General features: G+C 44.1%; 1 protein-coding gene and 3 non-coding genes across 5 annotated transcripts in view; 2 read left to right on the top strand and 2 right to left on the bottom strand.

The window, feature by feature from the left end:
* The window catches only part of LOC126556944 (hypoxia up-regulated protein 1), a 284918-nt gene that overhangs the window by 235931 nt on the left and 21203 nt on the right, over nucleotides 1-27784 (top strand). The gene's annotated exons all lie outside the window — the stretch shown is intronic.
* Nucleotides 609-690, bottom strand: Trnas-aga (transfer RNA serine (anticodon AGA)). The gene has a single exon. It is a non-coding gene; the product is annotated as a tRNA-Ser (tRNA).
* Trnad-guc (transfer RNA aspartic acid (anticodon GUC)) lies at nucleotides 14149-14220 on the bottom strand. The gene has a single exon. It is a non-coding gene; the product is annotated as a tRNA-Asp (tRNA).
* On the top strand, nucleotides 25364-25436 carry Trnar-acg (transfer RNA arginine (anticodon ACG)). Its single transcript has one exon. It is a non-coding gene; the product is annotated as a tRNA-Arg (tRNA).

Raw genomic sequence — 27784 nt, 5'->3', positions numbered from 1 at the left:
TTGCGATGCGAGGGTGAAGAAGCAAAACTTTCGTTTCCTTATGCTAATACACGATCGTAATACGATCGATCGCGGCGATCTGGCTGAATGGTAGTGGTGGTAGTGGTAATTGCATCGGACGAGTGTTTTTAATCGATGCGTATCAACGCAAAATGACACTCAATTTGTATATTGTTTCTCCCCTGTTTTTGTTATCCTATTAACACACACACATATACACTAATCGTGTAGCTTCTTTTTGTAGATGTTTGCAAAATAACATTTGTTTTTTTTTATGTTTTCAATTACCACCATAATAATGTGGTGTAAAAAGAGAGATAGCTTTTTATTATTATGCCACAGAATTTACTCGTTTTTATCACAATTCACAGCACCATGCTCAATGTTCAGCGTGGATAATTATCGGTTCATCGTAGCGATAAAAAAAGAAAATGATTTATAAACCCACCCCAATGCAACTTGAACGGGGTGAAAAAAGGTTTAGTTTCTATACTTGTTTTGCTGTGATTACTGTTGTGTGCTTATTCTGTTTGTAGGTGCTGTTCGATGATTCGATAGAAAATGGCAAAAAAACCATTTAAAAGAGATTATTGATGATAATCTTCTTCCGCAGTCGGTAGGATTCGAACCTACGCTCCCAGAGGGAATCTGATTTCTAGTCAGACGCCTTAACCGCTCGGCCACGACTGCTTGTTGTGTGAGGGAGCGAACCAATAGAAACCGGCTAAGAAAACAAGAAAAACGTTTAAGTGTGTCAGTGAGCAGCGCTGGAGTGTGTTAATGTTGAATGTTTCTTTCCATTGCTCACAACGTTCAACCAAAGTAAAAGAGTTTAAAATTTTATTTGCAAAACCATTTGAATGTATTAAAAATTACTCTTCAGATCAGTATTGTGCTGGGTATTGTTAAAATTCCGATTAATTTAATATTTTCACATCAAGAATTTATAGGTACTCTGTATAAACGAAAGGAAAAATCAAAGCTAAGCTAACTTAATAGCTTTACTTTGTTGGAACTATAAGATTTTATTTTGCAGGTTGTGTTGTTCAACATAATACAAAAATAAAACGTGAAGAAAAGTGTTTTTAAAACTAGACAAAATTTACTAAAATAGACAGTTGTTCAGCAGAACTTTTCTACGGAATTTTTTAACAAAACTTACTTAAATATCATGCAATTGAACTCTCGCAAATCAAACGTTTGATTCATCTCAGCGATGCTTTAAAATTGCCCTTTGCTCGGGGTAAACCTACGCTTAACAGTATCATTTCTGCTTTCCTTCTCGTTATCGATGCACCCTTCAAAATAGACAACGGACAGAAAGAAAAGAAATAAAAAACACCTACCACCTTCTACTATCCGACTGCGAGTACATTTATGTGTTTGCGTACCTTGTCGCCGTCGTGATTCGCTAGAAACGAGTGATGGTTTGGTGGAGTCGGTATTATCGTTAAAAAAAAAAAGAAGCTTCACCCGCTCATGATGGATTGTTGAAGATGGACCTGTATGATGTTCAAAGCTCCGGTTTCAATTGCCGGTTACCCCAGGGGAAAGAAAACGGAATCCGCTGCCCGCTGCCCATTCCCGCTTGCTAGCCACCGATTGCGCCGGTGCACCGTGGTGGAAAAGTGCAAAGAAATCGAAAGCGAAATTGGAGGCAGCCAGCAGAGTACGACTTGAAGTCAGGCGCATCTATCACTTTACTAATTCCTCACCCTAAATAGGGGAAGGTGGTGTTAGTAGGAGGGAGGAGGGAAAATAGAAACCCCCAGCAGCAATATTGGCACAGCACTACTGAACTAGAGACTCTCTCATAGTCTGTGGCGCCTGTTCGCGTTTTGTTCGCGACAGTGCGGCTCGACGACGCTCACCAACTACACTCACCTGCGTAAAGAAGAAAGGAAGGAACGAATGGGAGAAAGAAAAAGAAAAAGTTACGATCACTCCAGCACCCATTCGCCTACCCCACCCACCGCATCACAATCGATCGCAATGCACGAATGGAATGGCATAGAGGGTGAAACAATAACAAAAAAGCCCATTCCATTCGTCCGATCGTGTGTGCGAGCGCCATATCTGTTCCCCCATTTTTTCTTTGCTCGATCACCCACCCTATCGCCAATCAGTCAACAGTGGGCTAATCAATCAGTCGATCAATCTATCTTCTTGGTCGCTTTTTGTGCATCCCTGCCGGTCGCCATCCGTACGGCGTCATTCGCTCACTATCCGCTCACTCTCACTCTCTCACACGCAATCGATGCAACTACACAACGCGAACGGCGTCACCGAACGGCAGCTGATAAGCCGCTGTCGAGCGAGAGAAAGTAATCGGCGGCTGGCGCGACAAAACCTCACCCCCGAGCAGCAAGCGATGAGTGCGCGTCGATATGATAATGGGCGATCGCAGCGACTGTTTACACTTTACCCGTGTCGCGGGGTGAGGGTTTGCGTTCTTCTATCTCGCACCCCATATCATTATCACACTCACCAACGTAACAACACGTTTGTGCATACCACTGGCAAATGGCACACTCACTGGCGACGATACGCGTCACAAACTGTTGACTTTCACGAAATTGCGATAAGTGCGCGGGTACGCGAGTACGAAACTGCACTGCGTTCGTACTGATGCGTTTAGGAATTTGCGTTTGGGATTTAAAGCGACCGTTTCGCCGCGTGAAGCGCGGTATGAATTAGGGTCAGCGCGATCTAATTCGGTATCGTTTGTTGGTTTTTAGTCACGATATTGGGTCAAAGGAAGGATGATGATGGATGGAAAATGAAGAAAGAAAAAAAAAAAGCATTACTCATTGGACCGAAGGTTGGTGTGAATTGATCAGACAGGCATCAGCGTTGAGTTGGATTGATCAATTATGAGGTCATGTTGAGGCTGATACAGTTTGTGTCTTTCTACAAATAATGGGGCCATATAACAAGGGGAAAATTATGCTACTCGTTATGCTGCTAGGAGTCCACAGGAGTAACCAAAATACCTTCGTGACGCAAAACATGTTTACTTATTTACTTACAACCGCTTTGCGGTCTTGGCCTGCCGCGGCAGAAGCCAGAACTGCTCACGGTCCCGCGCCGTCGTCCGCCAATTCGTTATCCCGGCCCGGCCTCCTCTGTCCGTGAGGACGGCCTAAAAGGACTTTCTGGGAGCTGGGTCGTCCGGTGCCATGCGTATAACATGGCCAGCCCATCGGAGCCTGGCGAGCCTAATTCACTGCACGTCGGTGAGGTCGTCATACATTTCGTACAGCTCGTCGTTGTGGTGGCTCCTCCATTGTTCTTCCACACATACGGGGCCAACGATCCTTCTGAGCATCTTCCTCTTGAACGCGGCTAAGAGGGCTTCATCTGTTTTGGACAGGGCCGCCATGTCTCAGAGGCGTATGTGAGTGCTGAGACTATAAAGGTACAATACAGTCCCAGCTTTTTTGCCGCCGGTTTGATCCTTTGGCAGGCCTTTGCTGCCGTTTTTTTTGTTGTTCTCGTGTTGTAATAGAATTATCAGGATTGCATGCATTTTATTATTATATTAACACATTTTCATAAAATCCTACCCGAAACGAGCTAGCTGAAAAGAACAGCTTTTCTTTCGTTTTGTTTTCCTTATTCAAAAACAAAATACAATAATGAATGATGGTCAGATTTCTTGGTAGTAGTAGTAGTAGTAGTAGTAGTAGTAGTAGTAGTAGTTTATTCCAGTGAGAATCAATGTGTACAATATACAAATATTACATTTTTTTAACGGATTCGATCTCATCTTTCCTCGTTATTGTTAAGTTATTTTTGATCTTTTCGATTTTGAAACGTTAAATTTACCGATCTATTGTATAAAAATGTTTCGTGGGGAAAACTTTTTTTTTGGCAAAAAACCCACATGAATAAACAAATTATAATTATGTAAATCTATGCTTGATCTAGTTAATATGCTAGTTTTTACGTATTTATCCTATCTTACTCTATTTTTATACTAGTTTTTTTTATCTTTAGAAGTCGGTAGAATTGTATTGGCTTATGAAAACCCAGGTTTTTTTTAACGGTTTGAGTTTCGGGGATGGTAAGGTGTGGGAAAATGTGGGAGTCAAAGGAGGATGGGGATGATTGGTTATTTAGCCGGTTATTGTGTTGAAGTTCATAGGGTTTCTATTGTTATAGTTAGTTGTTAATTTCATTATGTACTGTTCGATGGTATTCATGTTACACCTTCTGTGTACTGAGTATGTCCTGTACCATGGAGGAACATTTAATATAGTTTTTAGATATTTGTTCTGACAGATTTGAAGCTTATTTTTGTGTGTTTTAGCGCACATTACCCAGACAGGGGAGGCGTATGTTATCCATTGATCTGAATAAATGAGGTTTTCTTTTGATTAATTTAATTGGAATTATCTTATTATTTTAGATAATTTTCAACATTTTACTGGTGTTGAGCAGCTTCTTAATTTGGCAATTAAAATCAATTCATCATTTAAGATTACAACCGCAACCATTCCATAAAACGTTCAATACATCTCAGCCAATCTGCTGCGACATTGTATTTTATGCTTACTCCTCCTAAAAGGTTCGATTGCGCACAACAATGCGGAACGTTTCTTGCGGGACAGTCGATGCGTGCCGAAAAGTTGTCCTTTGCAGGGTGGATAAATGGGAAAATTATGCGAAACGTAATTCGATTCACAGAAAAGAAGTAAAATCTTTTCCGTTTTGCTACGCTAACCACCCTTTGGGGGAGGGGAAAAGTAAGCCGGAAAAGCCAAAAGAACCGAACTGAAGTAGAAAGTCCTTCTGCTGTCTTCTAACCCATCGGATTGCGAAAAACCTCGCCGTTAGTGGGTCAATTGAATGCGAGCAAACGTGTGTGTGTGTGTGTGTGTGTGTTAGTGCGCCCTGACGTTGAGCTATGAATGGGCCTGTATTATGCGTTGGTAGTTTCGGTTAAGAGAAGCTACCCCGTTTGTGCTGAGTTTTTTTTTTCTTTACGAAGGTCATAATCGTTTGCCATGCCCATCCTATTACGGTACGCGCTGTCAACAGCTCTCTCTCTCTCTCTCTTTATGGCGCTGAGCCCGTTCGAATGACAACTGGATTAAGCGATTTGGTGAGCCTTCATCGAGAACGAAACGAAGTGTTGTAGTGGCCGTGTATGTAGGCTTTTCATGTATAACTCCACTTAGCAAAGACTCAAAAAATAAAGTGGCCAAGAGAAACAACTCATACTTTTGGTGCATTCACAAGAGCGCACACCCGCGATAGGCATGAGGCGCAGAAAACAATGCGTGCCAACCAACAATTGAGCTGCTGCTGCTGGTGGTGGAACGCTTAGAGAAGCAATAAAAATGAGACAAAAATGTTTCATCCCTCCTACCACTCGACCCACAACCCCCTGTCCCTCTCCCAGATAATCACCCACATACCCGCAAGAACGTACATGAAAACGCTCCGCTTCTTCTTGCCGCGCTGTTCCCAACCTCCCAAAACACCCCGACACGGTTGACCGAGAGTATTGACCTACATATACACACCTTGTGGGGATGGACCCGGTGGACTCCGTGGACAGAGACCCCAAAAACTCCACAACCCCCCCCCCCCCCCCTCTTCTCTATTTCTTGCGTTGTCTGCTTACCTCTCCACAGCACCTTCCGAAAAACCATACGCGTGTACTTCTCGCTCGCGCGCGTTCGCTTTTGCGGGCCGTTCGTCGGTGTGCCACAACCACCGACCGTTGAATCCAGTTTCCAACCATTTTCGAGGCCGTTAAGTAGCCGCCAACCGTCGCCAGTCGTCGTGCGGGCCCGTACGGGCGGAGGGGTGAGGTGAGGTGCGTTGGGAGGTAAAAGTCGTCTTTCCGCAAGCGCTTTACAGCACCGTAAGTCGTTTTCCGCGTTCGGCCTTGCCCGCAAGAAATCGCGAATAAGCGCATAAGATAGAAGAGAGCGAGAGAGAGAGAAAGAGAGAGAAATAGAGGAAGATAGTGCGTACTTGCTGGGAAGAAAAGCACTTTGAAGGCTTACCTAAGTTACTATAACCAGTACAACAATTTTTTGAAAATGCTCGATCGATCGATCGATCGTCAATTCTTGATCCGTTTCAATGTTCGCTCGTTTTGTATCACCGCCATAAGCGCTCAATTATCGCAAGCAATACGTCTCTCTTTGACGTCAGCAAACTGTTGACGTTGCCTAAAACCCCATCCAACCCTTCGGAGCAGGACAACAGATAACAGGGAGAACGTACGTTAGGCTGGCGTCACAAAACAAATTCTCATCAAGCACACGGGAACTACGGGAACTACGTCATCAGCAACGTCTGTACGATCGTTATCTGCTCCAACGATAGGTTCCTTCTTCAAGCCTCTTCGATCGATCGACAGCCAACATAAGGTGGTACGCTCGTCCAAGGTTTCGCAGGGGTGATGATCGGTTTTCACCGGACCCGCCAGCACAGCAATACACTGTTGCTGGAACAGAGGAACCTGTTGTTGCTGTTGCTGCTGGTGCTGCTGCTGCAGGGAGCGCAAAAGGCATTTGAAAGTAATGCGCCTACCTGGCCTAGTCCGTCCGTCCTCGGAGGCTCCGGGATCCGTAATTACGTCATGAATGTTTTCGGTGTGCGTCTGCAGGAGATTGCAGCAGCTCCTAGCACTGCTACCTGTGTCTGGCTTGCCCGCCTTTCCTAGCTAATCGGTAAATTCCATCATGCTGGTGGTGGCTTTTGAACGTTAATTGAAACGAAGCACGAAACAAGTAAGACGGGGCAAGAAAAAGAAAGTGAAACAATGATCGTCAACCAACGACACACGGTGAGTAGAAGTGAAGGAAAGTGAAACGATCTAGTGATCCATGCGTGTTGACATTCCACGCGACCGACAGGTTGCGATGCAACCAGTGAGACTCACTCACTCATACTCACGTACAGGAAGAATCCTAGCACTAGTGGACTCTTCTTATCATTTTTCCAGCCAAATTCCTGATTGCATACTGTTGTTACGATTGTGGATAGAGAGGGGGGGGGGGGGGGTACAAAACAAAACAAAATGAACTTTCAAATAAAATCGCACCGTTTTGTGGTGAGAACCTGACGACGTATAGTGGATGGATTGAAGGGGGGAAGGGGGGCGGGGGGTAGAAAAATTGCAACGCGACTCATCATCCGCTCTACCTGTGCAAAGTAAGCAGCACCCGATTGGCCTTTTTTCGTTTTCACTTTCTCGCGATGATGGTGATGATGATGGCGTCTGCTTGTGAAGGTTGAATATGAATGGAGCGCGCTCACCATACGGAGACGCGCGTCGCACTGGTTGGTGGGTACGCATTCCTTCTAGACGGCCTTAGAGAGGCCCCCGTGCACGTTGTCTGGAAGCTTACTTACAACGACATTCACCGTCTCGAACATGGTCGCAGAGTTACGGAATTTTGGCCTAAGATTTGTGTGCTCATTTCTTTCGAATTTATCATCCCGAATGTCCAGGATGAGTTAGTGAGTAGTGAGATAACCGTGCCACATCTACATTTGCTCCAACGGTGTAGTACTTCAAGCTCCCCACATCCATCCATCTATGCATGCGTGTATACATGTGTGTGTGTGTGCGCGAGTTGTTTGTTGCCACTGTTATTTCACTGCGTGTTTGAGTTGACGATGTGGCCACGCTATTGTGCCAGCTAAAAAGAGCTATTGAAGCGAAGCGCCATAAAGCGTAGACTGTGAAAATCACGCATTTGATTTGTGGTACGATCACACACCTCATCCGGATGTGTGTATGCGTTCTTGATGCTAACCAGATCTCTGGCCTGAGATGTACATCGAGAAGAACAGGAAGGAATGCAAGGGCACAACGGTAGATTTCTCTTTCCTTTTCACGCCCGCTATCGAGCAAATCCGGAGGGGTTTTCAACATAGACGCTACTCGAAATTAGATCTCACCTTCTCGTTTCTGTTCCTAATGTATCAGACGAGCAACACGGCTCAGTAAGGAAGGCGGAAAAACGAGCAAAAAGAAATAAGCAAGACTGCGATTTGACAGTTTTTGTGCAAGAATATACATAATGCGTCATCATAGTAATCGGGTGGTGGGCAACGATGGCGGCGTTATTATTTACACACGAGAGTGCAGCCGGGTGAGCATATACTGCGTCTTTACTAGCATCCAATCGAACGGGGACAAACATTGTACGGGAGCGTTTGATACACAAGACGCCACGCGTCTAATTTCCACACGTCTCTTCCCGTTGCTGGCTTGTCCAAAATGGATTAGCTTGTGTTGTATCGTCATAGCAGGCGTCGACGATTCTCACGGATACACACACTTTTTTTTCCTTTTTTTTCCAGAGTGCCAGAGTGCGGAAATCTTTAGCCTCGTCCGTATGGGTGAGTAATTTTTTGTTGCTGTTGCCTTTTTCCTCCCCCTGCCCAAATGCTACTACTGCTTACTACTTACCCAACAGCCAACGACGCATCAAAAAACGGCGCTTTCGAATTCTACGGCGGTTTTCCAAAAAAAAAAAAAGCAAAGCCTCCCTTGTCGTAAGTGGTAGGGCATTTTTCGGTTCCGTTTCTATTCACCGTGCTCGTTGCGTTACGCTCTCGCTCTGTTTTCCTCTTCTCTCTCTCTCTCACGGTTTGATTAATGCACCCCAATCAGAATGTGGACCTTATCGTACGGTGTGTTGTAGTTGCTGCTCTCGTTCGCAAATGCTGACTTCGTGTCCGTCCACCACCCATCCAACCATCCACCCACCGACCCACCAAGCACCCATTTTGCCTTGGCTATTGCGTTTTGTTTCTTGCCGACGGTCGAGAGCACGCTAAGCGCGTTTACGGCTGATGATCGAACGCCTCACATACAACGGTTTTTGGGATGCTGTGAGCGGCTCTACAGCCTCGGGTCGGGTGGCTTTAATTTCCACACACATAGACAACCGCTCACGCGCCAGTTTCCATGGCAATCTCGCCATCATCCCTTTCCGCCACGCACACTTGCGCTCTTTCTGTCACTCACACACACACACACACCGTTTCGCTACCGTGTTTCGGCTTTCCGCACGTACGTTGCTGCTGTGGCAATCTGTTGCCACTTATGAAATCGATTAAATTATTCATCGACTCCAATTGTACGGCATGCACATCGCCCGCCGCCACACCCGCGCTTCCTTTCACTAGCAGGGCGGTTCTATCATTCTCTCGTTCCGTCACATCGTTCTCGCTTCACTTTCACACATCGCGGCAAATGTTTACGCGCGCATTTACTGGAACTGCCTTATCGCCGTATCATCATCATCACCATCATCGCGTACCGAAAACCCGATTCCTGCCGTCTGGATGGATGGTTTTCGAGCAGCGATTTGCATTTGTGCTGCACCCCCCCCCCCCCCCCCTGCACCTTCGGTTTTAACCTTGCCAAAGCATTACGAGGCCAGATATCCCGCGCCCGTACACTACGAAGTGATTCAGAAAAGATTCCACTCACCAAGCGTGCAAGGGCAAAATCCAGAACCCGTACGAAAGTGCGGCTTTGTCCAGTGACTTTGTCGACTGGTGAAGAACTTCATTACCGACCGGTGTGATTTACTTCTTCTGGACCGTTAGCTTCTGTGTAGCATGTTCGTCTTCTGGATGTGGAGTAATTAAGCTGAAACGACCAGGCTCTTCTTCCAAGGGGGGCCGACAGAAACATCATTAGCAAAAGGTACACGCCGTGTCCAGAGCGAGCGAGAAAGAGGGCGAGCCGTGGTGTAATGCCGTCATAAATTAACCTTCTTTAGGTAGGCAAAAACAAGATGCACGAATGAAGGACTGTATTAAGGATTTGTGCAAGGGCAAAAACAAGGGTAAGCGACAATTTATTATCAAACGGTTAACGATCTCTAGCGAAAGCAGTACGAATTATTTCACTTCATGATGACAGCTCAGAAAAGCGCATTTCACAAACAAAATCGAAGCCTTATTGAAGCAGCATCGTACCCGAAACAAATTTCGTACGTACTTTTAAGCTTTATCTTAAAGCTACCAATCCCAAGAGACACTGGCTTGATGTGTTCAGCCATTCGGCAAACGTTAGTTCGTTGTTACAAGCATAATCTGCGCCCATCGATTCCCCCGTTTTTTCCGCTTATCGTTGGATCGTTTGATCCTTTTTCTCAGCACGAGATTAGTGCTGTCAACCGGAGGCGCATCACAGGGGGTCATCGTCATCGATGGTGACTCAACATCCGGTCCGAGCTTTGTAGGCCCGTTATTATCGGGGCCGTATACGCCCCGGTGCAAAACGGTGATCCCTAAATGATACATGTTCGTTCCTGTCACAAAAATGAATCAGTTTAAAGCCAGCCAGCAAGCGCTACTAATTAAAAGCAACAGTTTAAGCTTCTCATTATCCTGCGTATTTGCCAGAAAAGGTAGTTCCGGTTCACAGTTAACATGATTTGCTTCGATATGCTGTCATTGTTATTCTATTAACCGACGACCACCGATCAGCACTTTAATCCACTTACGAACAGTACGAACGTATCGGCGTATTTCTTCACTATCGCTTCCCATCGTCGTCCGACACCAAAAACCACAATCAACAATCGTTCTCGCCGCCGCCGGAGTCGACTGGCAAACCCTTATCGCCGTTGGTTCGGTCTTTTCGGTTTGTTTTTGTTGCTCACTGATAAGGCACAGCAGTAGCAGTGGTACCCGTGTTGTCTGGCCTCTCTGCCTCGGCCGCTACAATCGGTCATTGGTATCGGTGGTTTTGCACGGTCAGCAGAAGCCTGACCTTAAGCTACATAACCATTTTGCGAACCGGAGCGGTACATGGCAAAGAACCACCACAACCCCCACTCGAGAAGGCAACAAACTTGCCGGAGTTGAATAAAATCGAACGATTGATTCAATAAACCCAGTGGCCTTCCCTACTGACGTGCTAGTTCACTAGTACCTGGAGCGTCACAGCATAATGGTTTCAATTTTGAAATCAAATAGAAGACTTCAGATTGATATTTTCAAGAAGAATGTATCAACATTATGTTTTCTATTTCAGTACAAAGCATAAATGAACTGATAAAATTAAACCAGTTCATTGTTTAAATGTGACTATTTATACTAGGCATTGTTATACGATGAAATTGGGTCTTCCAGGACGGTCAAAGTGAGTTTGCAGGCTAGTGGTTAGATGCTCTTAGGATAAGAAATTTGGCTAAGAATTAGAATTAGAATTTGGCTGAGAATAAGAGAAGAATTTGGCTGACCAATATTTTGGTCAGAAAGACCCTTTTAGCCGAAGTTGTAGAGATGGTCTGCAGTGATGGGTAATTCCTCATTTTTCCCGGAGTCGGATTAATCCATCTTCGAGGTATTTCAGTGTCGAATCCGGATTAATCCGATGTCATCTCTGACATTAATTCTGGATTCAACTCCGGAGTGCACTGCGGATTCATTTGCTGTGAATGACATCTGTTCCAAAATGTCATAGCTGCCGATACATTTTATCTCTGCCTACTTTGAGGTGGTGGAAAAGTAGAATAGAAATGTGTACCCCTCAGTTGAATTGTAAACCCAAAAATGTTTGAGTTTCCCAGCCACCTCTGTCTGATGCGAAATGGTTTATTATCAACAAATAAACAAATTTGTTTTACAGAACAAATACTTTTTTTTGTTTGGGAGAATGCCGAATTACTTCGGGAATTCAACAGCGGGTTTTGATTTCGGGTTTTTAGTACGAGGTAAAATCAGGAGTTGAAACCGAAGCAACCCGGAGCAACCAGCAATTGATTCCGCATTTCGCCCCGGAGTTAATATCAGAGATTACTTCGGATTCGGAATCCAGAGCAAACTCCTTAGTAATTACGACGAAATTTACTCCGGATTTTACTTTTTCCGGTGTATACTCCGGTTTTTATCTATCGGATTTTTTATAGTGGATTCATTGATCCACTCCGAGGTGCCCACCACCAGCGGTCTGATTGAAGTTTGGTTCACAGTTTAGTTGAAAATATCGCTACTAATTTCACATTAGGAGCAAGTAGAATGATTTGTGATTTTTGATAAATTTCTTTAGCGATGATGACCTTTAACTATTTGGAAGTAAAATTGATAGCAAATGTTGTTCCAAGTCTGCTTTTAATTGCTTTCACTAAATTAAACAAAATCTAATTTGGATCAAATGTGTACCGGAATAATGGGTTTTTACTTCTTCAAATAATAAGTTTCTGCTGTAGTAAATCTCTAACCATTTCGCAGATGAAGCTTAAATCAAGAATTCTCTTAGATGTTTCAATTAATACCAACAATTACCTCTTCATACCCAATTCACGAGTAATAAGAAAGCAACCTAAATTTTACAGACGACCTAATTGGTTTTCAGTCTCGTTTGAAGGTTTCCAAAACCATCTGTCTCCGACCGATGGCGCTTTGACAAGTGAAGTTGCTCAAAACCACTTGTAAAAACATATGAAAATCTATATCGCGCTGGCTCGGTGTACGTGTGTATGCACATGTTGGCCAATTTTTACCGGTCGACACCCCTGTTCGGAAGCTGCACATGATAGCACGCGTTATCAAAGCTGTGTCGAAAAAAAAAAAAACGGTTACAGAGAACGAGTTTGACAGGTGGTGTGCGTGTGTTTGCCGTCTTGGGTTGTGGCTCGTTGTTGGTGTCATCGGGAGTCGGAATTTTCACTTCCCCATTCGGTTTAGTTGTATCATATCAATCGATTCCTCTCGTCCATGGGTCTCTGTTCAGTATTACGCATCGTGTGTGAGGTTTTAAGGTCGTTTAAGCGGCGCAACGGGCCACCAGTTCAAAAGGTGATTTTTTGATTGTTGACATTTGACTTGTGCTTCCTGCTTTGCAACAGGACACACAAAAAATGCTATCAATCATAGTCAACTTTAACTAATATTGGATCTTTTTTTTTGGCACTAATGAAGGAAATACTTCTTAAAACCACAATTTGTTGATTTGAAGAATTAAGGATAGATGAGGCAGTACACGATTGGTGTTATGCCAGTGTCCTAATTGAATCCTTGAACCTTCAAACAAACTAAAGTAAACAATTATCGTGATGTTGTTAGCGCCACCATGTCACCTAGTAAAATCTGTTCTTTCTTTCTTGTTTTTATGTTATTTTTAATGATTTAGATCACATTATGGAAAAAAGTAAAATTATGGCAAATTGCAATACCCGGTAAACGGAACGACAACTTACCAGCTCGAGAACACCGCTTGCGGGAAGCTGTGGCAGCACATTCGTTTGTTTCACATTTTACTTTCAAATTACGTCACTGCGCCATCAGCAGCGCGCCGCACGACATCTCGCGCGCCATTACAAAGCGTCCAGCGGATGGCTGTGGCCATGTCAAAGACGGTGGGGATTTGGGAGAGGGTGTGAAAATGAAAGCACTTGTAGCGTTTTTTTGTGGCTCGTGCCCCTCTGTCTCACTCTGTCTGTCTCGATTTGTTAAGACTGTCTGTGGAATAAGTTTTCCCCCAAGGAGAAGCTTACAGAAATCGGAAGCTGGCGATTGCTGCTGCGTGCTGAAGCGATGTAGTAGACGAATACATAAAAAAGGGGGAAAAATAAAATCAATACATCCCTAAGCGGAAGCAGTAGTAGTAGTAGTATTGACCATTGGCGATACAATTTACAGTCAAATTGAATCATTTCAATGGAATATTTCTTTCGATAAGTCTATTACCGTACCGTACACCGGAAAATAGTTAAAATCCACTGCTATCCTCCACAACCGGAACTCCCCAAAACGGTACCACCTTCACACCCGAAGTTGATTGACCGTACGGAGCACAAACCTTCGTTCTGACACAACAGTGGGTGCTGCATTCTGTTCGTGTTGCATTGAAAGGAGGAAGTTTGTTGGCTGAAGGTGAATTGGTTGGTGCGACCAATTTTTGCGATTTTAGTGCGAAATAATACTCCTATTCGGAGGGTATTCGAGGGAAGGGTTGGTAAGCTTCCTCTTAAAAAAAAAACACGTAATACCCGTTTTTCAAGGGAATATTTTATAGATCGTTTAGCTCGTAGAGGACATATAGGATTCCAATTGTGATGGAATTGTTTCTATTATCCACGAATGAAAAATTAGCGAAAATAAATCCTTGACAAGGGATACCTTATTGAACACAAAAAAGGAATTGTTTGCCTCCCCGACGGGGAATCGAACCCCGGTCTCCCGCGTGACAGGCGGGGATACTTACCACTATACTATCGAGGACTTGTGAGAAGATGCGTGCATCCGTTACCCATTCAATGACGAACCGTTGTGCGGTGGAAGAAAATCTCTCGACCGTTGTAAATTGATACACACATACACGCCTTCTACACGGCTACACCCTGCTCCCTCTGTGGGAAATACACCCCAAACAACCTTTGATTTCTGGTCCACGCTCTGGCCACTTAGCATCGCAACGCATGGTGCCGAACGCTCGCTCGCTCGCAAACTCGCGAGATTGTTTGCTTGGTGCAAACATAAACACACAAACACGATGCGTCGGGTAGCGTGAGACGCGTGAACAACAGGCGGAAAAAGTGCGGGTAGTGGTGGGGGACACATGTGAGGGAAAGGCAGAGTGGCATAGGAAGAACGATCGCATAATTCTTTCGATCGCAAAAATAAAAACAAACTTCCCAAACATGTTTGTGTGTTGATGTGTTTTTAAGTTTTTAGCACCGAACTAATAAATTGATTAAAAAGTGAAACCGCGCACGGCACATGCTATGGAGCATAGTAGAACGATTTGTTGTTTAACTTTTCATTTCATTGTTTCTGTAATGTATTGCTTTATTTTGTACCTAAAAACACAGTGAGGAAAACAATTCTAACATGTTTGATAATCGATCAAAATGGGAACGAATGTGAAGTGTATGAGGGAGCAAATCCTCAAATCAACTTCACCATACGCTCAATTAGTGGATTCGGATCGGCTCTGAATGCCTTTTTTATGTTATTATTTATCTGTTACTTGCTCTGGGAGCAAGTCGCACCGTTCCGCATCCGAAAACCGTTACGAACAACCACCGTGTGGCGTAAGTTGTCGTTCGTGATCTGAACCGCGGAAATGGTAAAAAAAACAAGGAAAGAAGCGACTCAAATCCCTAAGTGGGGTGAGAGTGAGGGGGGGGGGGCGTGTTGGCGAACGCATGGATGGAACGTAAATAAAACCCACAAACGAAGGGAAGGGAAAGGAAGCACAAGAGAAAGGAAAAGAAGGGGCCGGAGAGAAACATCGGTGTGTTGAAACAGATAAAGCATATTAAATGGCTCAGCGAAGCCAAAAAGCTCATAAAATAAATTGTTTTCTATGCAGTACTACCACTGCTGAAGCTCTGTGAGCCATACGCCGCCCGCTCTGAACGCTCTTTTTTCACGGTTTTTTTTTTTAATCTTCTACCACCCATCACCCTAAGCAACAGCAGCACCCGTTTGCTGTGTGTGTGTGTGCGTGAAAAAGACAGCGAAAAAGCGTCCCTTCAAAGTGCATGAAAGAGAAAACCAACATCGTGAGCGCGTGTGCATCGGAATGAGAGCAAATGTTGCTCACGCGCTCTTCTCACGCGCGGTTCACGCATTTTTTCGTCATCGTTTTGGGAAGGGAAAAACGATACTATGTGTGTGTGTGTGTGTTTGTTTGATGAAGGGTGAAAAAATGTCCAACGAGAAACCAGCCAGAGCTCCACAATAAAGCAATATTGAATTGGTTTTAAATCCATCCCTCGCAATGAGTGAAAAAAAAGCTAAACAAAACCACTCACCGATGTAACCTTTCCATGAGAGGAGAGTGTTGTAAGGATTATTTGAATATTATACTCCCGCTAGTGTATCCAAGCCCACTTTTTATGGATGTATGTGTCGGCATTCTACCACTCTATTTCCCTATTGGGGCCACATGCTCAAAACGGACCGGAGGTTTTATGTATGTATGTTGAATCAGGCGGCTCCTATACTGCCTTTGGCGGCACTGGTTTGTTAACAGAATATGACCGACCTTCCGACCCCTCCCATCTAGTTGCGTTGCTTATCGAACCAGCTTTGTTTATGTGTCTGTCATCAGTTTGGCAAACAACAAAACAAATAGTATAAATGATAGTATAGAAGACATCTTTATCAGAAGTGGGTTAGCATAAGCAATGGTGAAAATATTTTAAAATTTTCGTAAATAATTATTAGAAGAAAGAAGTGAAGCTTTCTTTACCAGTAATCGGTAAACCTTCACACCACCTCACTTATTCTCACACTCATCCTCATAACGATCGTCGCCTACTTCTCTATTCACGGTTCAACGAGAACGAGACGTAAACGTCATAATCAAAGCCTACTTCGATCGTTCAATCGTACGCCATGATGACTTTAACTTCAGTAGAAACGGTAGTTGCTTCCGTACGCCTTTTGAAATGCTACTTCTTCACGCACTCGTATTCCGTTTCCCACCATCAATGCCTGGTCAGCCAGACGACGGGGCACATGATGATTTATGATCGGTTCGTGGTTCGCATCGCTATAGATGTGCGAGAGAGTATGTGCTGTTTGCCTGTCGGGCTAGCTCCCAGCATCCCCAGCTACCCGGATGTTTAACTTCATACTCGAAGGTGCATTAGCTAAACTTGATCTGTCCGGCAGATCCGACACCTGGAACAAGGGTGGCAGATAGGGAAGGGGTGGTAGATAGGACGACTAGGTAAGCTAATGAACATGCGAACATACATATACCCTGAGCCATGGGGCCAGGGTATGAAGCAGGAGACACTTCTCACACGTGTGACACAAGTACACAACTATGGGCTCTGGCATATGGATGCCGGCCCGACCGGCCGACCAATATTATTAATCACGATTAGTTTCGCTTCTAATCAAATAATGAATTCCTATGACTACGTCTTGATCCGGTACCTACCCACTACCCTACCTTGTCACCGGTCATTATCATCAAGGTAAGCACCCATGTTGGAGATACGAAGGTGAAAGATGCGGATGAAAAAGAGTGCCATATCCTGGTTATACGAGTGACCCAAATCATCGTCATCGGATCGTCATGAATGTACAAGCGCGCTGGTGTTGTCGTGAATGATTCCTTCGCTGATTGGATTATGATGTTCGGTTGGTCTTTTCTTTGTTGGACATGTACTTCGGTGCAACAAAGCACTAAATAACAATGGTTAGAAAAAAGGGGAAAACTCTATTCCAAACCTTCACGAGAAGGAAGTCCACTACAGTTCATGGGAAACTTGCGTGTGCCGGACTTTGGACGGCAGCAGTTTTTCATTCAACACGTTGTACACTTTGGAGAGAATATTTAAATAACTCCCCCGCAATTCCTCAACTTTTAGAAGAAAAAACAAAACACCATCCAAAGGCACAAAGAAGGAAGAGCCATGAGTAACCCATGTAGAGGAAACAAACAAGTTTGCGGGGCAGTAGAGTCGTGGTATTGGTGTATTTAGTTTAGTTTGTACTGGTACTGCAAGTACAACAGAAAGTAAAACAAAAATAAAAAATAATCAACACGGAAAAAGCTGAAATCCCACCGGCAAAAATGTACAAAAAAAATGTTCCACGAACTAACTCGAAACAAATGAGCAAACAAAACCATAACAATAAGAAAGGATAATGCACACAAAACAATGAAAACATTCTACTGAAAGGAAATGTTTTTTTTAAATATATTTTCGTTTATGTTTATTGTACATAAAAAGGTGAAACGAATATTACTTAGAATCGGGACAGTTGCACTTTTTTTTTTTTTGTTTTGCAATAACAATCAGAAGTTTCCTTTTCCTGCCAACCCCGCTTTTTGCAATCCCGAGCAAGCTTAACAGACTTGTTGGAATGGTAAAAGTTACATGTCAGGTGATGTAAAAATTGCAGAACCTTTTGCTACCCGGTAAGAGCATTGATACCATTGATAGTTTAGCCCTGCGAATTATACGTGAAAGCTTCGTAGAACATTCAAGTGTATTATGTCAATTATGTCTATTGGATTGAAGTGATTTAACAAATTCTTCTAATAGTATCAAACAAGCGGTACAAAAACGCATCTCTGATTCATTAACAGACGTTTAAAAATGCTGGCTACTGACCATGTATAAATCACAGTTTCTGAACATTTCTACACTAAAAACCCATATGCATTTGACGCTTGAATTTGGTTCTATACTCACAAAACGATCAAGAGACTTCATCTCCATCATGAAGAAACTCGCCAGGCGCCCGTTGGTGAGAACGGTACCAAGGTACTACCGTACTACCCATCCCGTATAGTCTTTTTAGGCCGCCAAGCAGGACACAAGATGCATGTTTGATTGAAATTGAGACGGTATTTGATAGAGAGTTTGGCCGAGTCTGCCAAAAACACTGGGCTATTGGATTAACAGGCGAGGACTTCTAAAACAGGCTTGTAGCATGGAGTGTTTGTCTGAAGAGTAAGTTAAACGCTAACATGTTACTACCTACTGACAATAACACAATTTAAAAAAAATTAAACAATAGTAGTCGAGGCCCTGTAGAACCTACTTTTGGTGCCCGCAAACTCCGGGAAGCTTGGAAACTCTGAGATGCACTCAAACCTCAAACCTTTTTATTTCATTTCCAGCCTGGTTGTCTTCCTAGATACTAAAGATAGCAATGTTCAACATTATCCTTGATTACAATACATTTTCTTCTACGATATGGCCGTGAAATGACACAATTACTTCTTTGTTTAAGTGTAATAGTTCCCGACATTTCTTGTCGGCTGCCATGGGGCTTCAAATCGTTTCTTTGTCCTGGCGAATTGGAAAAATCTCACCAGCGCACGATGTACAAATTCTTCATTTTGTGAATTGTACAAATTGTCCAGTTAAAGAAAAAGAGTTGAAAATATGTAAAGCGTCCCGATAAGCAATTTTGAATATTGTTCCTACTATCATTGCCAATAATCATACTTTTACTAATTCTAGCACAAATCAGTAGATGGTCTGGAATGTTCCAATACGTAGTGAAGGCCCAGTAATATCTGCCTAGGAGTTGCCTATGGTTGTGGTATTTATTCTTCTTGTGCTTGTGCTACAATTTTAAAACCTGTTATTTGTTCATCACCAATTAAAAACTTGTGTCTCCTTAATGTAATCACGTCTACGCTCCAATCCCTCCTCATTGTGGCGTTTTCCTGCATGTCCCTTGGACGGATTGTTGTTTCGCTCCGAAATGTGTGGCCGTTTTGTTGATCATTTAGTGTGTTTAAGTGTGATTGCGGCTCCCATAGTTATTTCTCGGTCTCAAGCACCTGGTTCTTCTCGCGCGCAGTTGACTACATTGCAATGGGATGCAAAGGGATGCAATGATAGTCCCTCTGAGCAAACCGATTGTTCACACGGCGCTATTCAATCTTAAGCTGTCTTCATCGCCTGGTCCTAATGCTGTTATCTCATCTATCCCAGAGCCGGGTCTTCCTATAAGCGGGCGATCGGGCGGACATTGGGTGCTTGAAGTTTCTGTTCGTTTCCCTAGTCAGCTGATCGTTGGAATATGTCCCGATCATTTGATCCTCCTCCAACGTGGAAGCTATAGCAATTGTGGAGCGGATTCAGACGACTTTCACTCGCTTTGGCATTTGGCACTTCTGGCTCAGTGTTGCCGTCGTATCCGGCACGCTGTCACTTGCTGGGCCTGGAGCCCTTAGAATCTTGTCTCCCACATGCTCAAGCTTACCTTATTGCCTTCCCTTTCGCTCCTTGCTTCCTCCGTCTTTGTCTTCGTCCTCGCTGGAAACCCGTCTATATGCGCATATTGACAATAAATTGAGAATATTTGGAGCTTTAATGGTTCCGGTTAGTAGTCCTACGACAGAAAAAAGCTTGTGCATTTTTTCTGCGGTGTTCCAATTTTATGTGGCCTAGCAGTAATCAACGGGATCTATGTGGTGGAACTGTACTGTTGTCATTCTTGTGCAATTAACCCTTAGCATAACGAGTCATTTTTCTTTTTAAACCTTTTTCAATTCTCTGTTTTAAATGTACTGTTTTTAGGACACGTTACTACTGAACTATACTGTAGGATCGATCTGACTAGCGCGGAGTAGAAAGCTTTAATACATGTTGGATCAGCAAAGTCTCTTGTAATTTTAAATATCATGCTATCAACATTCTTGTTAAAAAACGAGGCGCTTATTTTATTAGTAAGCAGTGGAACATAACCAAAAAATTAATCCGCGGTTTTTCGATTTTTGTCTGTTCCTGGTTGATTTTCGACTGGTCGTTTGCACCCAAACTGATCCCAGGACAGTCTCGTCCTGCCCTTTTCGGATCCTTCTTTTCTTTCCATTTCTTCTTTGCGCCTCCTCACTGACAGGGCGTTGGGAATCTTATAAAGTTTCCAAGTATTCTGTTTGCTCTTTTTGAATGATGATGTATTGATGAGTAAACATTCTTAAGACGCCTCTAAAATTGCTTTATTCAACGAACTTGTTAGTAGAAAGTTTCTATTTGCATTTATAGATTTATATTATTGTTACGACAGTTTTGAGAGTAACGGCTGGTGGTGATTTAAATTTGACAGGAGAAATGACAGAACGGAATAGGAGAAAAGGAAGAAGAATCGGTGACAGGTAGAAGCACGGAAACAAGGACGGAAAAAGGGTGCACCGATTTTGAAGTTGAGTTTTTGATTTGGATTTATTTGGAATTTGGTGTTGGGCAGTGTAAATTAGTTCGGAAAATAAACGGTCCCGGTAACGGCGGAATCAAAAACCTACTACAAACACTCTATCAGTTTCCGCGGCTACAATTATATTATGCCATTTAAGTATGATCGTCGCCGTATTATCATTTGCGTCTATTTAAGAAATATAAAAGCAAGAATAAATTCCAGTTTAGTCCAATGTTTGCTCACTTATTTTAACTAATAACAAGACTACATTCTCAAACAGAACAATAACCCGCCCTTAGGAAAGCAGCTCTTGTGAGCTTTTCAAACAAAGCAATTTACCATACCATTTAACATTTAGCCGTAATACAAAACGTTATCTCGCTTGTAACCACCGTTCCTGTTCTTAAGCTGCCTACCCTGCGACTACCAAACTACCACACACACACACACACATGCAACCCATGATTCGGGTGCTTTTCCTCCCCAAACATCCCTCTTGATTGTTGTGAAGAAAAAATCCACTGAAACCCCGGTGTACGTGACAAAACGACAATGGTGTATGGAAACAACCCAAAAGAACCAACACAACACACAAAAAAAAACGGCAAGGTAAACGGCCCAAAATGCAAAAACCAACCAACACTCAACCGCTCGGTACCACCGCTTGACGGGGTTGAAAGTGAGAGTGCGGAAGAAAGGTGGAAAAATCAATAGCATATGCGCACCGCGTGGACCCCGCATGTCGTCGTGTCGTGGATGGAAACGCCACGGTGGAAGAAAAAAAAAATACGCAGAAAATACAAAATTTTCCACCTTCCTCGATCCTTCGAACCGGTTGGCTGTGAATCGAGCTTTACACGTGTGGTGGCGTACGGTCTCTGTTGTTGCTACCGTTTGTTTTGTTTTTGCTTGATTTTTGCTTGCTTTCCAGACCTGGCTGGCAGCAAACGTCATGCAGGCGGGCGGGCGGGCGGCCACGGTGATGATGCACTGCGAAGAGTGTGCAGTTTGTGCACTGCACTTGATTATTTATTAAACACCTATCAATAATCAATCAGTCGCCCTCGCTCGCACGATGCTTGTGGGACGGTAGGGGAATAGGGGAAATCCGAGGGGCAGAAGCTTCTTGTTGGATGGCAAAAGGGTGTGATTGGGATAGGTAATGGAATCTATTCGCGGCACCATCCAGAGGCGGGGCGCGATGTCGATGAGCTTTTAAAGTCATTGAAGCAAACAAGCCTGCTCGATGAAGGATGCTTTGCTAATCGTGCATTTCCATTTCATCTTCTCATACTTTGGCACACTCTCCACCCCTCACCGGTCCACATAAATGCGATAAGAAATCATGACTTTTTTGCTTTATTCCCCCCAACAAAGCAAGCCCATCGTCCACCCATCGTGGGTCCAATGCAATGAATCTGAACAGCAATGGCACAATGGCAAAACGCTAAACGGGATTGAAACAATGTCGGTGCGCAATCATAAAAAGCCACACATTAGCTACATACACGCACACACACACACACAGCCAGGTGTCGTTCATTGGCACCGGGCATGCATCACGTAACCGCACGGGGAGCGTCGTCAAGTGCATAGTTTGTGCATTGATTTTATTATCCGGCCTGAGCCGCGATCGGTGGGTGAATCAAAATGGGCATATCCTTCGTTCGTTCGTTCGTTGGATTTGGTTGGCGGTGTGGCGGTGAGGATGTTCTACAGATGGGGTGTGCGACAAAAAGTGTAGGGGGCTAATAACAAAAACCCATTCAACGCCAGGTTATGAATGTTTGCCGAGTGGTTTTGTTTGTGTTCTGTAACTGTGTTTGACACTGTGTGATGTAAGTAGGTGGTTCTTATCGACGGCAAAATGGTGTGCATAAAGCCGGTGGCCACGAAAGGATTATTGCATTGTTATTCTTAAGAGTTATTGTTACAATTCCATTTTTCTGCTTCATATATTCATATTTTTTGCAACAGTTTAATTTACTGACTTGCTTTTATTTGAATAGATTGACTTTTTAGCGAAAGTTTTTATTTCTTTCCCTTGGCTTAACGACAAGCTGGGTCATATCGGCCGTATCATCGGCCTATGCTGGACTCTGGTTTACTAAGAATAGTCAATCCTTGCAAAACATTGCTTAAAATCACATCTAAAGGAAGATCGCTTGAAAAAATCATCCAATTTTGAAGTGGCATTCGTATGCTAAAATTTCTCAATAAAGATGTAAATTGCTTTGCACGATGAAGTGAAAGCAAAAGGGTTACGATATGTTTGAACTCATACTTTAAACAAACTGTCTTTCTTTACAAACAGCTAAAATTACTAGTATTGGTCGTCCCGTAACTGTTATAATTGTTTTATATATAATTAATTATGACCTCACGCTCACGGTCCCGCGCCGTCGTTCGTCCAATCCGTTATCCCAACCTTGATGGCGGATGATTCCACGCCATTCTCCCACCTCAATTTAGGCGTACCCACCACCTTGGCGTTTCTGTCCGTGAGGACGGCCTAAAAGGATTCTCTGAGTTGGGTCATCCGGTGCCAAGCGTATAACATGGCCAACCCATCGGAGCCTGGCGAGCCTAATTTGCTGCACGACGGTGAGATCGTCATACAGTTCCGTACATCTCGTCGTTGTAGCGGATCCTCCATTGTCCTTCCTCACATACGGGGCCAACGATCCTTCTGAGCATCTTCCTCTCAGACGCGGCTAAGAGGGCTTCGTCTGTTTTGGACAGGGCCGCCATGTCTCAGATTTGAGGATTTGAGGTGAGATGTGTCCTCAGATTGTAGAATGACTGGCTGGCCGCCAGCATCCTAGCGCGCAACTCCGTCTGTAAGCTGTTTTCGGTGCTGACTTTTGACCTTTTGAGATAGGTGAAGTTGTGGACGACTTCAAATTTGCGATCACCTATCCGTTCATCACCCCCACGTAGTCCGGATTTCGTAGTAGGGCCCGTTGATGGTGCCACCATCAATTTGGTCTTTGCCTCGTTAAATTGCAGTCCGAGGTTTTCTGCCGTCTGCTCGATCTTTTGGTAGGCCTCTGCTACCTGTATGCTGGCATACGCTGATGTCTATATCATCAGCGTATGCCAGGATCTAGGTTGACTTATAAAAGATGGTTCCCGAAGTCTCCACCTCCGAATCACGGATGGACACCTCTCTAGCGCCAAGTTGATTAGGAAACAGGCGAGCCCATCTCCCTGACGCAGGCCTTTGGTGGTAGCAAAGGACCCTTGGGAGAGTTTTCCATCCACCTTCACCTGGCATGTAACGTTGGTCATGGTCATTCTAACAAGCCATATCAGTTTGACCGGAATTCCAAAAGCGCTCATGGCCTCGTAAAGTTTACACAGGAAAGCCGTATTGTCAAAACTGATTCATAAATTATATTTACATAATCATTAGGCATTTCCTCCTTATTTCTTTGCCTTATCCCGGGAATACTAGGTTGTCGATGGGTGGATAATTGTTGCACATTGGCTGTTTAGGTAGGTGTAGTTGTGGATGGTTTGATGGTTGTGGCTATTGTGCATGATGCTTGCTTATCATAAAATTACTTGATGGAATAACTGACTTCCAATGATGACTTAAAAATATTGCAGACGTTAAACAAACAGATTGTATTTGGTAATTATTCATTGGTCCGAATACTTGCATACAATATTTTCAAAAAATCAAGTAGTTTAAATGATCTGTAGAAACACGGAATTGAATCCTGTCTGGATCGTCTCCCCGTACGCAGCTCTTGCTATTTTGCTACGGTCAGTATCTAGTAGAGGAAGTTAGAAATGGTAGGAAGAACTCTTGAACTTGTAAATATAACCAAAGCAGAAAAATAGTACTAAAGTATATAAATCAGCTTGTTGAGAAAAGAAATCCCTCATTTCATTCAAAGTTTACAAACTGTTACTGTTAAATTACACTTTATAAATGCAAAACGGGCCTGATTTACAGCATATTTGAAGTATTTGATGCGAAACACCAGAGGCAGGCAGCGCATTGCGAAATCCTTCCAAATTGAACAGTAATACACAAACAGACCCATAATAAATAATTGTGTTTTTAATAAGTGGCACATTCTCCTCTTCCGCTTTTCACTGCTTTGCCTTCACGTGTGCAGGGAAAGATACCGGCTGCCGCTGGGTGTGTAACGGGCGAAACGACGCCCGTGCCCACGAATGCCTTCACTTGTTATATGCACACGCTTTTACTGTCTCTCTCGCTCTCTCTCTCTCGTCTCCCATTCCGCCTGCATCGATCGAGAATGAACTAACGGACGACGAACCGATGGAGCCGCAAAAGCCGCCCGCGGCGCCCACTACGTGTTGTGTGCTGGACGGGGCGTACCATACGGTTATGCCGCTCGTTTTGCTGCAATCGCATGAAAGTGTGATGCAGTGTGCGTGTGTGTGTGGCTGCCGCGGTGTACCTTTGTGTTCCATCCATCCTCACCCTGTTTTGGTTTGATCCAACGAACCTGCGCAACTGTTGAGCATGTTGAGCACCCCCCGTGTTCTGTCTCTCGTTATTGCTCTCCGTCCGTTTAAAGTCCCCCTCTTTAGTTCGAACTGCATATGCGCTTATTTGCGGTTTTCGGTGCGTTTTTGGCGTTACCAGGCGATTGGAGGTAGTAATGTAACGCATCATGTAAAGCCGTGTAATGCTGATGGGATGTTTGATGGTAGGTGCGATCGTGAAATCGCTTGCTAGCAGGTGAGTTTCTCAACGGGTCCTGTGGCGCAATGGATAACGCGTCTGACTACGGATCAGAAGATTCCAGGTTCGACTCCTGGCAGGATCGCTTTGAAAGAAGAGTTTTTTGGTTTTTCTTTCCAATTTTTGTACCTGATCCTACGCACCCTCACCTAAAATCGTTCAGAAGTGCGCATGGACTGACTACATTTCTACAGGGTAGCAGAAAAACGCTAACGACCTTATTCAATTGTGTCTACCCTACCGCCACACTGTGTGGATCAACAACAGCAACAATAACGGTAGGTAAGTGTCGAGACACCCTCCACTTCCCCAACAGTTTCTGCACCTTTCCTAGCAATAGGCAGGGTTGCTGTGGTTATGCTTTTTTGCTCTTTGACTGTTGAGTCTTGTACGAACCATCATCCCTTCTTCGTTGTTTAGCATAGTAGTAGTGGACTGTGTGTGTGTGTATATATGTGAATGTAACTGAGAGGGAGGGACAGAGAGAGAGAGAGAGAGAGAGAGAGAGAGAGAGGACTAAATTAGCAACGAAAAAGAGAAACAAATAAAAATAGCGATAGAAGAGCGAAATCCAACTCTGCACGGATCTGACTACGCTTACGTCAAACCATAACACCGTCACCGCCGCACCCGCTTCCTACCCTTCACCCTCAATTGATGTGCATCATCGTCATCGTAGTGCGCGGGCCACATAACCTGAAAAAGCTGCTTCATATTATTTGACATTGATCTACATATGCGAATGCCGCCGCCGCTGTCGCTTCGCGAACCATTTGTTGCTGTATTTTTTAACACCACCGTCGCCATCTCGTACACACAAACACAGACCCGAAACTTACCCCGTAGCATGAAGGAGGGCCAGGTTCTATCGGCGCATTGTTGTGTTTGTTTTTTGTTTTTCATTTCATGCCTTGTTTTTTGGCTTATTCGCCATCAAAACGAGCGCCTAGTCAATGGTTGCTTTGTCGGTGATGTTTCGCTGGTGACGTTACCGGGTTTGCCCCTTGTGTGCCTACTTGCATGCGCACACACACACACACCCACACACACGCGACTGTTTGACGCACCATTTTGGTAGATCGGGTTGATCAAATGCTTCATCAAGTTCTTAAGCGTACGCTTAGCATACAATTATGGTTCAAAAAGTTTCAGCCTTTCTCTTTGCGCTGACCTTTTCCCTTAACATCCCAACCCCCAAAGGTGTGTGGTGGAATGAACTTACATTCGGTGGTAGTGGTGAGTTGCCAATCCTTTGCCACCTTCAACCGTTTTCCAAGGATCCATTAACGGAACGGAACGGAGCCGGGGAACCGGAACTACGCGCTGTTTGTTTTCCCGTTCTTCTGCTAAGCTGGTTTTCCGATTGTTCCTTTGTTATGCTAGAGCAGGTAAGAGAGAGAGAGAGAGAGAGTGAGATGGAGATTGTATGTGTATGTGAAGGAATCGAAGGCGGAAATCGGTTTCTGCTCCTTTGCTGGGTTCTAATGAGCAATCACCACCGTTGGATGGCTACCTTAAGGAAGAGTACTTTCTTCTCAACAGGAAAAAGCCATAGACAAATAGGAAACGATACGTCACATGCTGTTAATGTACAGTAAATGAGCTGGATTTTTATCAAACAAAAAAAAGTGGCCACGGGATTTTAGACGCTTCAAAGCGTCCTACAACAAGGTTTAAGCCAGTTATTGAATTTAAAGCATCGTCTTGTCAGGTAGCGCAAACCGTATTGACCGTGAGAGATCGTTCGTTCGCGAGATGAGTGAGAAGACCGAACGTGACGTGTGCACGCTTCTTCACGCTCGCCATTAGTCACCGCGACGTTCAGCCCTATGTTCGCCATTGGCTAGAACATACACTGCGGGGAAAAACACAATAATAAGCATGATCGTTCTCGTCGTCGTCGGCGTCGTCGTAGATCGATGAATCAGACGCCCGTTCTCGACCCGTTTGTGCTCCTGCGAAATCCCAAACCCTCGGTTGAAACCACCACACCCCCCTACGGGTTATTCTGGTGTTGGTAGCTTTTATACCCTTGTTGAACGAACACGATATTACGCGGTCGGCTAGTTGAGTCACGCGAGTTTTACAGGATCTACTTTATTGGTGTCAACAGAGGGGGGAACGGTCAAATGCGTTTCAGGAACGAGCTGAGGCATGCAGTTTCCTTAGTACGAAAAATGGAACCAATCGTTCCCTTTCATCTCTTTTTGCGTACAAAAATGCAACACAATGAGCCCTTATATTTGTGTGTATGTGTGCACGGAGAAACGAATGGGATGCATCAGCAACCCGTAGGAAAATGCAACCGTGTGGCAAATAAATTAGAAATTAGATTTGGGATGGTCATGAGACATATTTGTTTTTTTTTTTAGAGCGTATCGATACTCCTCATGTAGGTCGAATACAGTAAAATGCTTTTTATTAAAGGCAAGT

The sequence above is a fragment of the Anopheles maculipalpis genome, chromosome 2RL (assembly GCF_943734695.1).
Source record: "Anopheles maculipalpis chromosome 2RL, idAnoMacuDA_375_x, whole genome shotgun sequence".
Classification (NCBI taxonomy): Eukaryota; Metazoa; Arthropoda; class Insecta; order Diptera; family Culicidae; genus Anopheles; species Anopheles maculipalpis.
The sequence above is the reverse complement of the archived record's forward strand: the minus strand, read 5'-3'. Positions and strand labels throughout refer to the sequence as shown.